Genomic DNA, 10,813 nt, shown 5'->3' on the forward strand with positions numbered 1-10,813 from the left:
TGGCTTATAGCAATTCTACACAGCAGGTCAAAACATCCATTTATTTGGGGGCACGATTCTAAATGAAGTCATCTCAGAGGATTTGCTAAGAAGCTATAACTTTAAATTAATGTAAGTCAAGGTGTTATATAGAGAGAGTATTGCCCAAGCAACAAATAACTAGCATCTGCTTTGCATTTTTGTTCCTTTTCCCAGTTAGAATTAGAGTAGCCCTGTGTGAATGCTGTGTCCCTATATTAGAACTTCTTGAGTAATTGTGCAAATTTCAAATTTGTAGGGCCACTCAAGAATAATGGAATCAAAATCTATGGAGGTGGGTCCAGGGACTCTGCATTTTTAAACAAATATCCTAGTAAATCTCTATACACTCTAAAATTTGAGAATCTCTTTGAGGCTTCTATCTTCCCCACCCCTTACCCATAAGCTGGAATGGACCCCAAACTGTTTTCTTAGATGGTTCTGCCTTCAGATTCCAAGTTATTCCCTTAATCCATCATCTCCTAAAATGATTGATCATCAATCAATCTGAGTAGAATTCTTAATTCTCTCACAAAGACTGAGAATTGTCTTTTTTTTTTCTTTTTATATTTTTAAAAGCATGAAGATCTTCCTTTAACCAAAAGCACAGGTTCTTGCCAGAGAATACAACCTCACGTTACACCATGTTCAGTTTTATCAAAATCCCAGCCAGGAAAATAATATCTGGGGAGGATTTCCTAAGGACAGGTAATGCATTCATTTCTTTAGATAGTCTCCGTTTTAACCTTGAAATATGTCAGAGTATCAGAGAACTGCTTACTTGGATCATATTATTTTGGCTCCTTTGGGATTTGTTTTTACCGAAAAGTACTCTGGAATTACACTATCAGCCTTACTTTGAACATTGTTATAAGAAACAGGAATTAGAAATTCGTTACTGTAGCTTTTGTCGGGCTGTTATTGAGGGTATTTCCCACCATAACAGAATGCTCTCTTTATGAAGAGAAATTCTCTCAAGTCTCTGTATCAGAAAGCACAATTTTTCCAAAGAACAACTGGTTTGCTTTAATCTAATGGATATGATAAATATAACTACTAATTTCTTTTTTTATCTTTACCTTGGTTTCTGAGAAGCTTCACAATGAAATATTCTGTGACTTACAATGAGCGAATGCTTAGGACCCTGATGTGTGTTACTTTGTGATGATCTTACCTCTGATTTTAAAAATATCACATCTATTGTTTCCTTCACTAGACCCCCTAAACTGTGAATTGTATCATCGTCATTGCTGGTGATTTTATAAACAACTGCTAATCATTTGGGGAAAGAACACAGTAGATGGACAGATAAATGGAGACAAATTCAGATCTTCTAAATCCAGGTTTGGTTTTCCCCTTGTCATGTCACAGCATTTACATCTCTGCACCTCCTCACCTGCCCACCCCCGCACACTCAAAAATGAAGAGGTAATTTATTTTTTAAAATCCCATGAGAGAGGTGGGTGTGACGGTGGCTCGGTGGCAGAATTTTCACCATGCCAGAGACTCGGGTTCGTTTTCTGGTGCCTGCCCATTAAAAAAAAAAAAGAAAGAAAGAAAGAAAATTCTGTGAGAGAAATTAAAATGCTATGATTTATAAATAAATATTTCTAGAGGTGGATAGGGAGAAAAGAATAAAAAATAAGCAAAGGAAGGAAAAAATAAGAGAACAAATAAAGGAATAATAATGTTTTAAAGTACAAGGGGCTTAAGGAAACATGAAGAAGTAAGCATCATTTTCAGGTTGAAACAATCTGAATTCTGGCTTTCCAGCCTGGGATAGTACATTAGATCATGTCAACCAGGGAATATTTCAAGATTTATTTGCCTTAATTCTATCTTGCTGGTTCTAGGGCATAGTAACTTGCCTCTGGGTGGAATTCTGCTGGTTTAGAGATTTTTTTTTAATCATTTCTCCCCAGCATGTTTCATAGATAAATAAAGCAAACAAACAAAAACAAAACAAAAAAAACCACACACACAAAGTTCCACAGTTAAAGATTTTTTAAAAACATCTTCTTCCTGAGTTCAAATGTGCACTGAACTCCTGACACATGAGGGCACTATTTCTACAGTTTGTAATATTCACGGTAAGGAGTTCTTGTGGAAAACTGGGTCTGTGGAATTTGCGACTGAAATAGGAAGAGAAAGGAGATTTTTCCACGTGTTCCAGGCTCACCAGTTTGTCTGACGTGGTGGGATATGTTGCTAACGTATGGGACAAACAATGCCAAGGGCTCCAGGGCCGGCCAGCTGGCATTCTGGCTATGGGGCTGTGGGTTGCAGCCTCTCTGAGATCAGAACTTGATGGTGTTTCATTTATCTGTGCAGGACAGAAGTATTAAAACACCTGCTTTGGAGTCAGAAAGACCTAGAATCAAAGATAGGTGATCTGGGACAAGTTGCTCAACCTCATTCTAGTATAAAAATCTAAATACTCATCATCTCATAGAGCAGCAGAGATGATTAAGTGGGGTGACCTATCTAAGGCAGCTAGCACAGCATCTGACCCCTATTAGGGACTCAATAATTGGATACTAATACTTCTTGCTAGTTAGCAGTACTGACACATAGTGCTGTACATTACATGTTTGTTAAGTGAATGAATGAATGAATGAATGAATGGGGTGTGCCCAAATGCAAATATTTTAGTGGGTTTAGGAAAACTAACATTTTCAAGTTCTTACAAAGTGTGGCATCTGTTCGTCGAATGACCTCGGTGCAAAATAACCAGTTCTATCCGTATAAGCACTCTGCAACTCTGCAAGTCTACTCCTCATTTGACCAGTGAGAAAAGAGAGGGCAGAGGGATAAGGCGATGTACCCAGGGCTGATTTCTGAATCAGGATAAGAACACCCTTCTGGTGAGACCCAGCACAAAGCTTAACCCACAGAGACTGACTGACCGGGGGCCAGGGGATGCAGGGTGAGAGGAATGGGGACAGGTCTGAACAGACTGATCCTAAAAAACAAATAGGCCTGGTTTCCCCCATGCTCGTCAGGGAAAAAACGGTTACCCAGCCGTGGCCCCACGGGGTGTGGGAGGTGACCACAAAGAGGCCACCCATGGGCTGGCCTCTAATCTGAAGGGCTCAGCAGGGAGAGCTCTCACTTCCCCAAATATGCTAATCCACGTGTTGCAAGGCGTCTTGCGTCACCTCCTTCCTTTGTGCAATGAGATGAAAAAAAGCAGCTTGTGCCTCCACTTCTTCTTCTTTGCGTTTTTCTGGACCCAATCACAGTCCCTGCACTCTTGCTCCAGCCCTGGTTAGCTTTCTCTGCTAGAAGCTTCCCCCAGGCTTCCTGATCTGAAAGTCACAAAGCAGCTCAGGAGCCCTGGTGGCCCTCCCTTTCCCTGGGTAAAGCGAGCAGTCCAGGGGGTGGGCCAGCCTCTCTGCCTTTGATCTACCAACAGGAAATAATAAAAGCACTTTCCACACGCCTGCTGTGACCATATTTTTCAAGTTTAAAGGCAGGACTCATTACCCAACCGGGATGCATGCCCTTCTAGGGACTTGGAGACGCAAGAAGTGAAACTGCACCATGCCGGGAAACCCAGGCTGCATGGTTGCCATGCGCATGCCTCATGGGAAATTCTCTCCCCTGGGGGAGGCCTATTGAAAGTCCCATCTGCTGTTGCCACAGGTTCATGGCCATAAGCACCGTGCACACCAATCACAATACGCCATTGCTTTCTTCCTGCTCTGGTTCTGCCAGGAAGCAGGCGTCTTTCCCTGATTTCACTCACGTTGTTTTATCCTACATGAACCCTTCTCCGGAGATCTGTGCGCTTTGCAAGGAGCTTTCACCTTCAACTATGGGAATGCTGCTATGTTTCTTTTTTAAAAGATCAATCCAGCAGCTTAAGTATTTCCAATAAATCCTATACCAACCTGTTTTGAATGTCAGGTGCTGTGCAGTGCATGCCAGAGATAGAATGTTGCAAGATGCCATTTGTTCTAATTCTTTTGAGCCCTTCTGGTGGGCATGCAATTGTGCTAGTGCTCAAGAAGGACGCAAAGTCTTAACACAGGGTTTCCACCCTTTCACATTCTGCTGTAGTAAAAATAATCATCGTATCATGGAAAGAAAGTTAGGCTTGCTGTCAGAAGACCTGAGCTCAAGCCCTGGCTCCACCGTTGATGGCTGTGAGGTGCCCAGCAAAGCACTCTATCAACCCCCCACTTCTCGTCTATAAATAAGGAAGTAATATACCCACTGGCAGTGTGGTTGGGTGAGGGATAAATGCTGGCAGGTTATTTATGTGCCTGCAACATAATAGATGCTGAGAAAAGGTTTCCTTCCTTCCTTCCTTGAGGAGCTTAGAGGCTAATAAACAGGTTCTGCTACAACCACCACAGATTGTAGATGGCAATCAAAGCTAAGGCATGCGAGGTTGCCCTTTTTTGCACAGAAGCTGGGGAGAAACGGGCTCAGACGGGCATCGCTGGGGGCTGTTGGCTGGTTTACTCCTGCCAGTTCTGTTCCTGGGCTCTCCACCCAAATCCCTCTTGTGAGGAGTGTGTTTCCTGGGGGCTCCATCAGCTGCATGTGTTTAGAGCTCAGAAAGAGTCAGTGTGGGAGGGTTGCCAAGGAACCTCACCCGAGGGAGGGATGGGAGCCCAGGAGAGCGGCCTTGCTCTGAGGAGAGGTGCTCAGTCACAGCAGGGAGGGCTAATAATAGAAAAAACATTTCAGATATGTAGTTTCACCCTAAACCAAGAGCTGGGGAGGCAACACCAAGTTTACAATGAAAGAATAAAAGCTTCTTTGCTTCCCAATGTAATGGCACTTTACTTTTTCTGTGATCTTGAAATCATTACCCCATTGTACAACGGAGTAACTGACATCCAGTGAGGTTATGCAACCTGTCAAAGTCACACCTAAGAGGTCTGCTGTGACTCAGACAGGTAATCTGATTCTAAATTCAGACTTTTTAAAGAAAATACACATGGCCTATCAACTCATGCAGAAATCTCCTTAAATTATTTTGGTAATGGCTGTTGTCTGTCCCCCAATACCCTTCTTACACAGGAATAGAAGTTTTTACTCAGCACGTGGCAACTCAGCTAAAGATGACATTTCTCGGCCTTGCAGCTGTAAGTGTCTGTGTGCTTTTATGTTTGGGCCAACTTGTATATAAATGGAAATGTTATATGCAGTATTCCAAGTCAAACTCTTTAAAGAAAGCATGTGCTCTTCTTGCTGACAAGGATGGAAAATGTGATGGCAGGAGCTAAGGAAGCCATTTTGTGCCATACCAGCTCTGAATAACTCATTTGGAAATTTGTGACAGAGAAGTAAACTGAAGCTTAAGCCATTGTGCTTTGAGTCTCTTTGTTACAGCAGCCGAATATTTTCCCTAACTAATGTGAGTATATGTATCTGAAAATATTTGTAAGGAAAGAAGACTGGGGATGATAAAGAAAGGATGGGAGTTAGAGAAGAACATTCTAGAAGACATGTTACAGTATGTTCTGCCTAATGCAGAATCACCTAAATCAAATTGACCAGGCTGCGCCCTTATCCTTAGGCCTATAGAAGGGGCTCCTCCAACTCCACCAAATTTTTAGCCCACTGAAATTGAGCCAGCAATCGCCCTCCCCCTCAAAGTCATTTCAAGTAGCATAATTCAAAGAGCACCAGACTTCAGAAGGCTTGAGGTCTAATTTCATTTCTACTCTTTCTGGCTTGTGCAACTTCGCTAATCTCTGTGAGTCTAGGTTTGTTCATCTGTAAAATGAATGTGTTGGCACCTGCTTCCAGGATCCTTGTGAGGGTTGGCTTGGCACAATGCTTGGCACATAACACTCCTTGATACTTAATTCTCCATCTCCTGTCCAGCCCCTCTGCCTTGTCCTACGCAGAACAGGCTTGTGATGCATGAGTAGTTGAACAGAGTGCCAGCCCTACCTCCACCCCTCCTTGTCTCACCAGCCCACCAAGAAAGAGCTCAGAGGAAAAGTATTCAGAGAGCCATCGGCTCACACCAAGGAGGCTGGACGTTGATTAGGAGAGAGAGGGTCTCAAGTATCATTGGCATCATCCAGGAGTCTTATTACAAGCAGGGGTAGATCAGTGAGACTTCAGGGGAGGAGAGCCTTGTGGCATTTGAGAAACATGACAGAGGAGATGATTATGGGATGGAGCACTGAGACGGTGATCAGAGACTCTGGGCTTTGGCTAGAGCCTTTGGGGTCAGAGGTGCCTGGACAAGAAAGGCTGGTTGAGTTGAGTTTAGGGTGTCACAATTCTGGTGGCTCCAGTCTGTACCGAAAACCTGGGAAAACATCCCCGCCGGACAAGCCCAGGGGCTGACTTCAACCTGAACCCAACCTAACAAATTAAGAACAATTGGGCATTATGAGATTATGGCATCTGCTTTGTTAAGTTTCCTTTTACAGCCCTGGGCACAGGTGTTCCCCTTGAGACCTGAACTCCTCAGCCACAACCCCAGCTGGGTTCTCTACCCTCACTGGTCCCCTGGCTGCCCTCAGGCTATGGCCCCAAGGAGGAAGGACCCTTCCCCTTTGGGACCTGCTGGATGCCCGAAGGTTGAGCTCCAGTCCCCACCGCCCTTGTCTGTCCCCTAACTGTTCCTCTCCTCCAAATCCAGTGCAGCCAAACGCAGGGATTGCAGATGAGCTGGCGCTTTCTCCTCCCGATCTGGGCAGCAATTGAGGAGCCAGGCTGGTGGGGTCTGAGTCGGGCGAGGACCCACCCGTCTTAGGCCCAGGCCCAGGTCTCCCAGCTCCACCAGTATTTCCCAAAGCATGGCAAGCACATTTAGGAACTGTGGAGACATAAACTTTTACTTTAGAGCTACGTGCTTATTTTAATAGGTGGACAAGAAAATAACCAACCCATCCATTGGGTGATTTCACGAATATTGTTGCTCAGGACAAGGCTAAATTTAAAAAGTGAGTATGTTTAATGTATATCAAAGAAAAATATTGCATAAATGATGATGCACAAGGCCCGGACATCGAAATAAAGACGATGCTGGAAAAGAACTCTTCACTATGCTGATTCTCCAATTGGAAGTGAGAAATACAATTGCTCAGTTGACCCAAATACCCCTTCCAGCTAACAAGTGCAGTTTCTTCCAGTTGGAATACTTCTTGGGAGTGGGGGAGGGGGGTGGAACAGGGAGGGTGGGTACAAATTAAAATAGCAGTGGCTTAAGCAGGTCAGATTTTGCATTTTAGAGAGATGGCTTGAAAGAGGGTTGCCAGGTAAAATTCAAGGACAGCCAATGAAATTTGGATTTCAGATTAATTATTGTATGAGACATATACTAAAAACTTATTCATTACTGATCTGAAATTCCAATTGAACTGGGCGTCCTGTATTTTTATTTGATAAATCTGGCAGCCCTATTCTGAAAACTTTGAGTTATTCTCAGCCCCGGCTACTGTCCCCACATCCCAGTCTTGGCAATTCAACCTTGTAATCTTTCAACCCCCTTTCCGCCTCCCCGGTGTAGGCTGGCAGAGTGTTTTAGCTGATACAGCAATAATCTCCTGACTGGTTTTCCTGTCTGTAAACTTATTGCCTCTGACTTCTTCTGCTGTCAGAATCACCTTCCAAAAATGCAGATCTGCCCTGCTTAAGTCCCTGAGCTCTCTCCCCTTCTCCCACTGGATAAAGTCCAAATGCCTTTGCATGTCCAAATTCAGCCCTCACTCCTCTCCACCCGGACACCACCCCTGCCCTCCCCCATTACTCTCCGGAAGAAGGTTCGGTTCTGGAAAACAAGCCATCTCTTCTGTGCAGGCTGCATGCTCATTCTTTTCTCCATCACAGTTCCATTTGACTTTGTGTATTGAATTGGTGGTGATTAAGATTATGCCATGGATGTTTTTAGAAATAGAAAAATAATGGATTCTTTCATTGCTATTGGAGCAAACAGCTGGTTAAAGGAGGCTGAGGCATGTGGCAAAAGGGATGGGCAGAATGAAGGTCCGAGGGCTAGAACCCTCTCTTTGACTCCTGTACTACAGCACATTCTGGGCAGCATTTTCCAAGGAAGTGACTTTTGCTTTCTGAGTCAGAACTTCAGAAAGCTTTTCTTAAAACCTAAAAAGATTATCTTAAATTTCATCATTGCTTGGATCTTCTTTGGAAACCCAAACATTTCAGGTTTTTATTTTTTCTTTTCCAGTTATTTTGGTTGTTTCTATTATTATTATTATTATTATATTGAATTATAGCATATTTTGCATACAGTACATAAAGTGCACTGATCATAAATCCAGCTCAGTGAATTCTTACACATGTACACACCAGCATTCGGTTCAAGACTTGGAACCCTTCTATCAGCTCAGAAGAGTTCTTTGGTCCCTTTCCAGCCACCCCATGGTCCATGGCTAAGTACTCTGGCAGCCTCAGGTAGCCGTGCCTCTCCTGAAACTCCCCAGCATGTACCCTACTCTCCTGTGCCCACCTTCCTCTGCTCAGCATCATGTTTTCCGGATCCATCCGTGTGCCAATAATGTGTTCTTTTTTATTGCTGAGTAACATTTTATTGTGTGAATATTCCATGACTTGTTTGTCTGTTCTCTGACGTTTGGGTGGGCCCCAGTTTTGTACCATCATGGATACAGCTGATACGAATGTATTGTTTGATAGAAATCGTGCACTGATTTCTCTTGAAAATATTTGTAGATATGCAATTGCTGGGTTATGGAGCAGGCTCTCAGATGTTTAAGGAAATGAATTGACTCTCACAAAAGCCTTACGAAGGAGACTGCCTTGAAACACATCTCTAAAGTAGAGAAAGATGTATTTATTGAACTCAGGGCTCAGTGCCCCTCCCTCTCCTACACCAAGACCCTGTGCCGGTGGGGTGCAAGGGTAATTCAGTGGTAGAATTCTCGTCTGCCATGCGGAAGACCCAGGTTCAATTCCCAGTCCATGCACTTCCCCCTCCTCCCAAAAAAAAAGAAAGAAAAGCAAACAAACAGGAAAATCAAACAAACAAAAAAATTCAACAAATGGTGCCGCAATAATGAGATACTCACATGGAAAAATAATGAATGTGACCCCATCATACAGCATATTGAAAAAAAAGAAGAAGAAGAACCTGTACTGGATACCCTGTTAGTTACCGGGTCTGCTGATTGATTTTTATTATTGTGAAAATTTATAAAGGAGACACAAACCCAAAGAGAATAGTGTTAAGAATTCCCATATACATCACTCCAGAAAAAGAAATACCAAGAAAAAAAAAAAAAGACTCCCCATCCTCTGTCTCAATAGCAATCATTACCTCCTCAATCCTGGCTCACCTATCCCCCAAGCAAATTTTTTTTTCTGGAATATCATATAGCAAATCCTATAGACCTCATATACTTTTAACCATGAATATTTCCGCATGTTCCTCTGACAGATTAGGACTTTAAAAAAAAACATAACCACACATCCCCATCACACCTAGGGAAAACAACAAATATTTTCTTTGTCATTTTTCTTCATATCATCTAATATCCCATCTGTGTTCAAATTTGCCCAATTGTCTCAAAAACATCAGTCTGCTTGAACCAGGGTCCTATCACATTGTATTTTGTTGCTATTTTCCTTGTCTCTTTAAATTTATAACAGTTCCTTCTCCCTCTTTATTATTATTATTATTTGTTTGTCGAAAAAACCAATTTGTTTAATCTATAGAAATTTCCCACATTCTGGGTTTTGCTAATTAAATCTTATGAGTTATTTTATAAGTTCTTCCATCTACCATGTGTCTTATTTCTCCTTTTTATTAAAAGGGGAGCTAGAGCCAGAGACTTGATTAGACTCAGTCTTAATATTTTTTTCTGTAAATAATATACCAGAGAAGCACTGTATGCTTCTCGCATCATATCAGAGGCTTGTATTGTCCTGTTCCACTTTGAAAGATGTTAAGACTAATCAGGGCTGGCCCCTCTTAAGCTGCCATCTTCCTTGCTCTCTCCCAGGGCTTTCCTTGCTTTCCTGCTTTATTGGGAACCTCCCCCAGTGACCAGCTCCCTTCACCTATTATACATCTCAGCCCAATTTTGTTGCTTAAAATCACAGAATCTCAACCTTGGAAACCACCTTAATGTCAGAACATGGGTGCTTCTAGAACTCCCCATAAGTGATTGTCTGAAATTTGCTTTTGATCTCCAGTCCTGGGGACCACAGCCCTTCATAAGGAGAAGGTAAAACTCTAGTCACGCATCAGAAATGATAGCCCAGGATTTATCAATGGGCAACAGATAACCTGCATGTGGTGTTTCTAGATATGTTTTTACAGAAAATGTATAGGGCTATACCTGCCTTATCAGCTATGTCTCTTGGACTTAGGTTTCAAGGAGAGTGATTGACAAAGGAGATGCAACCTATTTAACCAACAATAAGCTATCTGCCACAGGTTTGTATGCATGAGTTCAGTGGACCATTCACATACCATATAATCATCCAAAGTATAAAATCAGTGGTTCACAGCCCCTCTTCTTGGATCTGCTGAGGTGACTAGAAGCAGAACCTGAAGAGAGAATAATCACCACTTTTCTTCTAGCCACTTCGTAGCTTTAGAGACTCAAGGTCTCTAAGTTTGGGGGTCTTTCCCCTCTAGACTCAAATGAGAGGCAGGAGAAGAAAAAAGACAGAACAAATTGGTGCCCAGATGAGTCTCCGAACAATGCGTGGTAGATACGAAAACCAAACATTCAGTAGGTAAGGAGATGGAACTATGAATTGCTGCTGCTAAGAGATTCAGAGGTGTCACCTAGAGAAGGACCAAACTGCATTTGGGAGCAGGGTCCAGTTTTTC

This window comes from Tamandua tetradactyla, chromosome 4, assembly GCF_023851605.1.
Source record: "Tamandua tetradactyla isolate mTamTet1 chromosome 4, mTamTet1.pri, whole genome shotgun sequence".
NCBI lineage: Eukaryota > Metazoa > Chordata > Mammalia > Pilosa > Myrmecophagidae > Tamandua > Tamandua tetradactyla.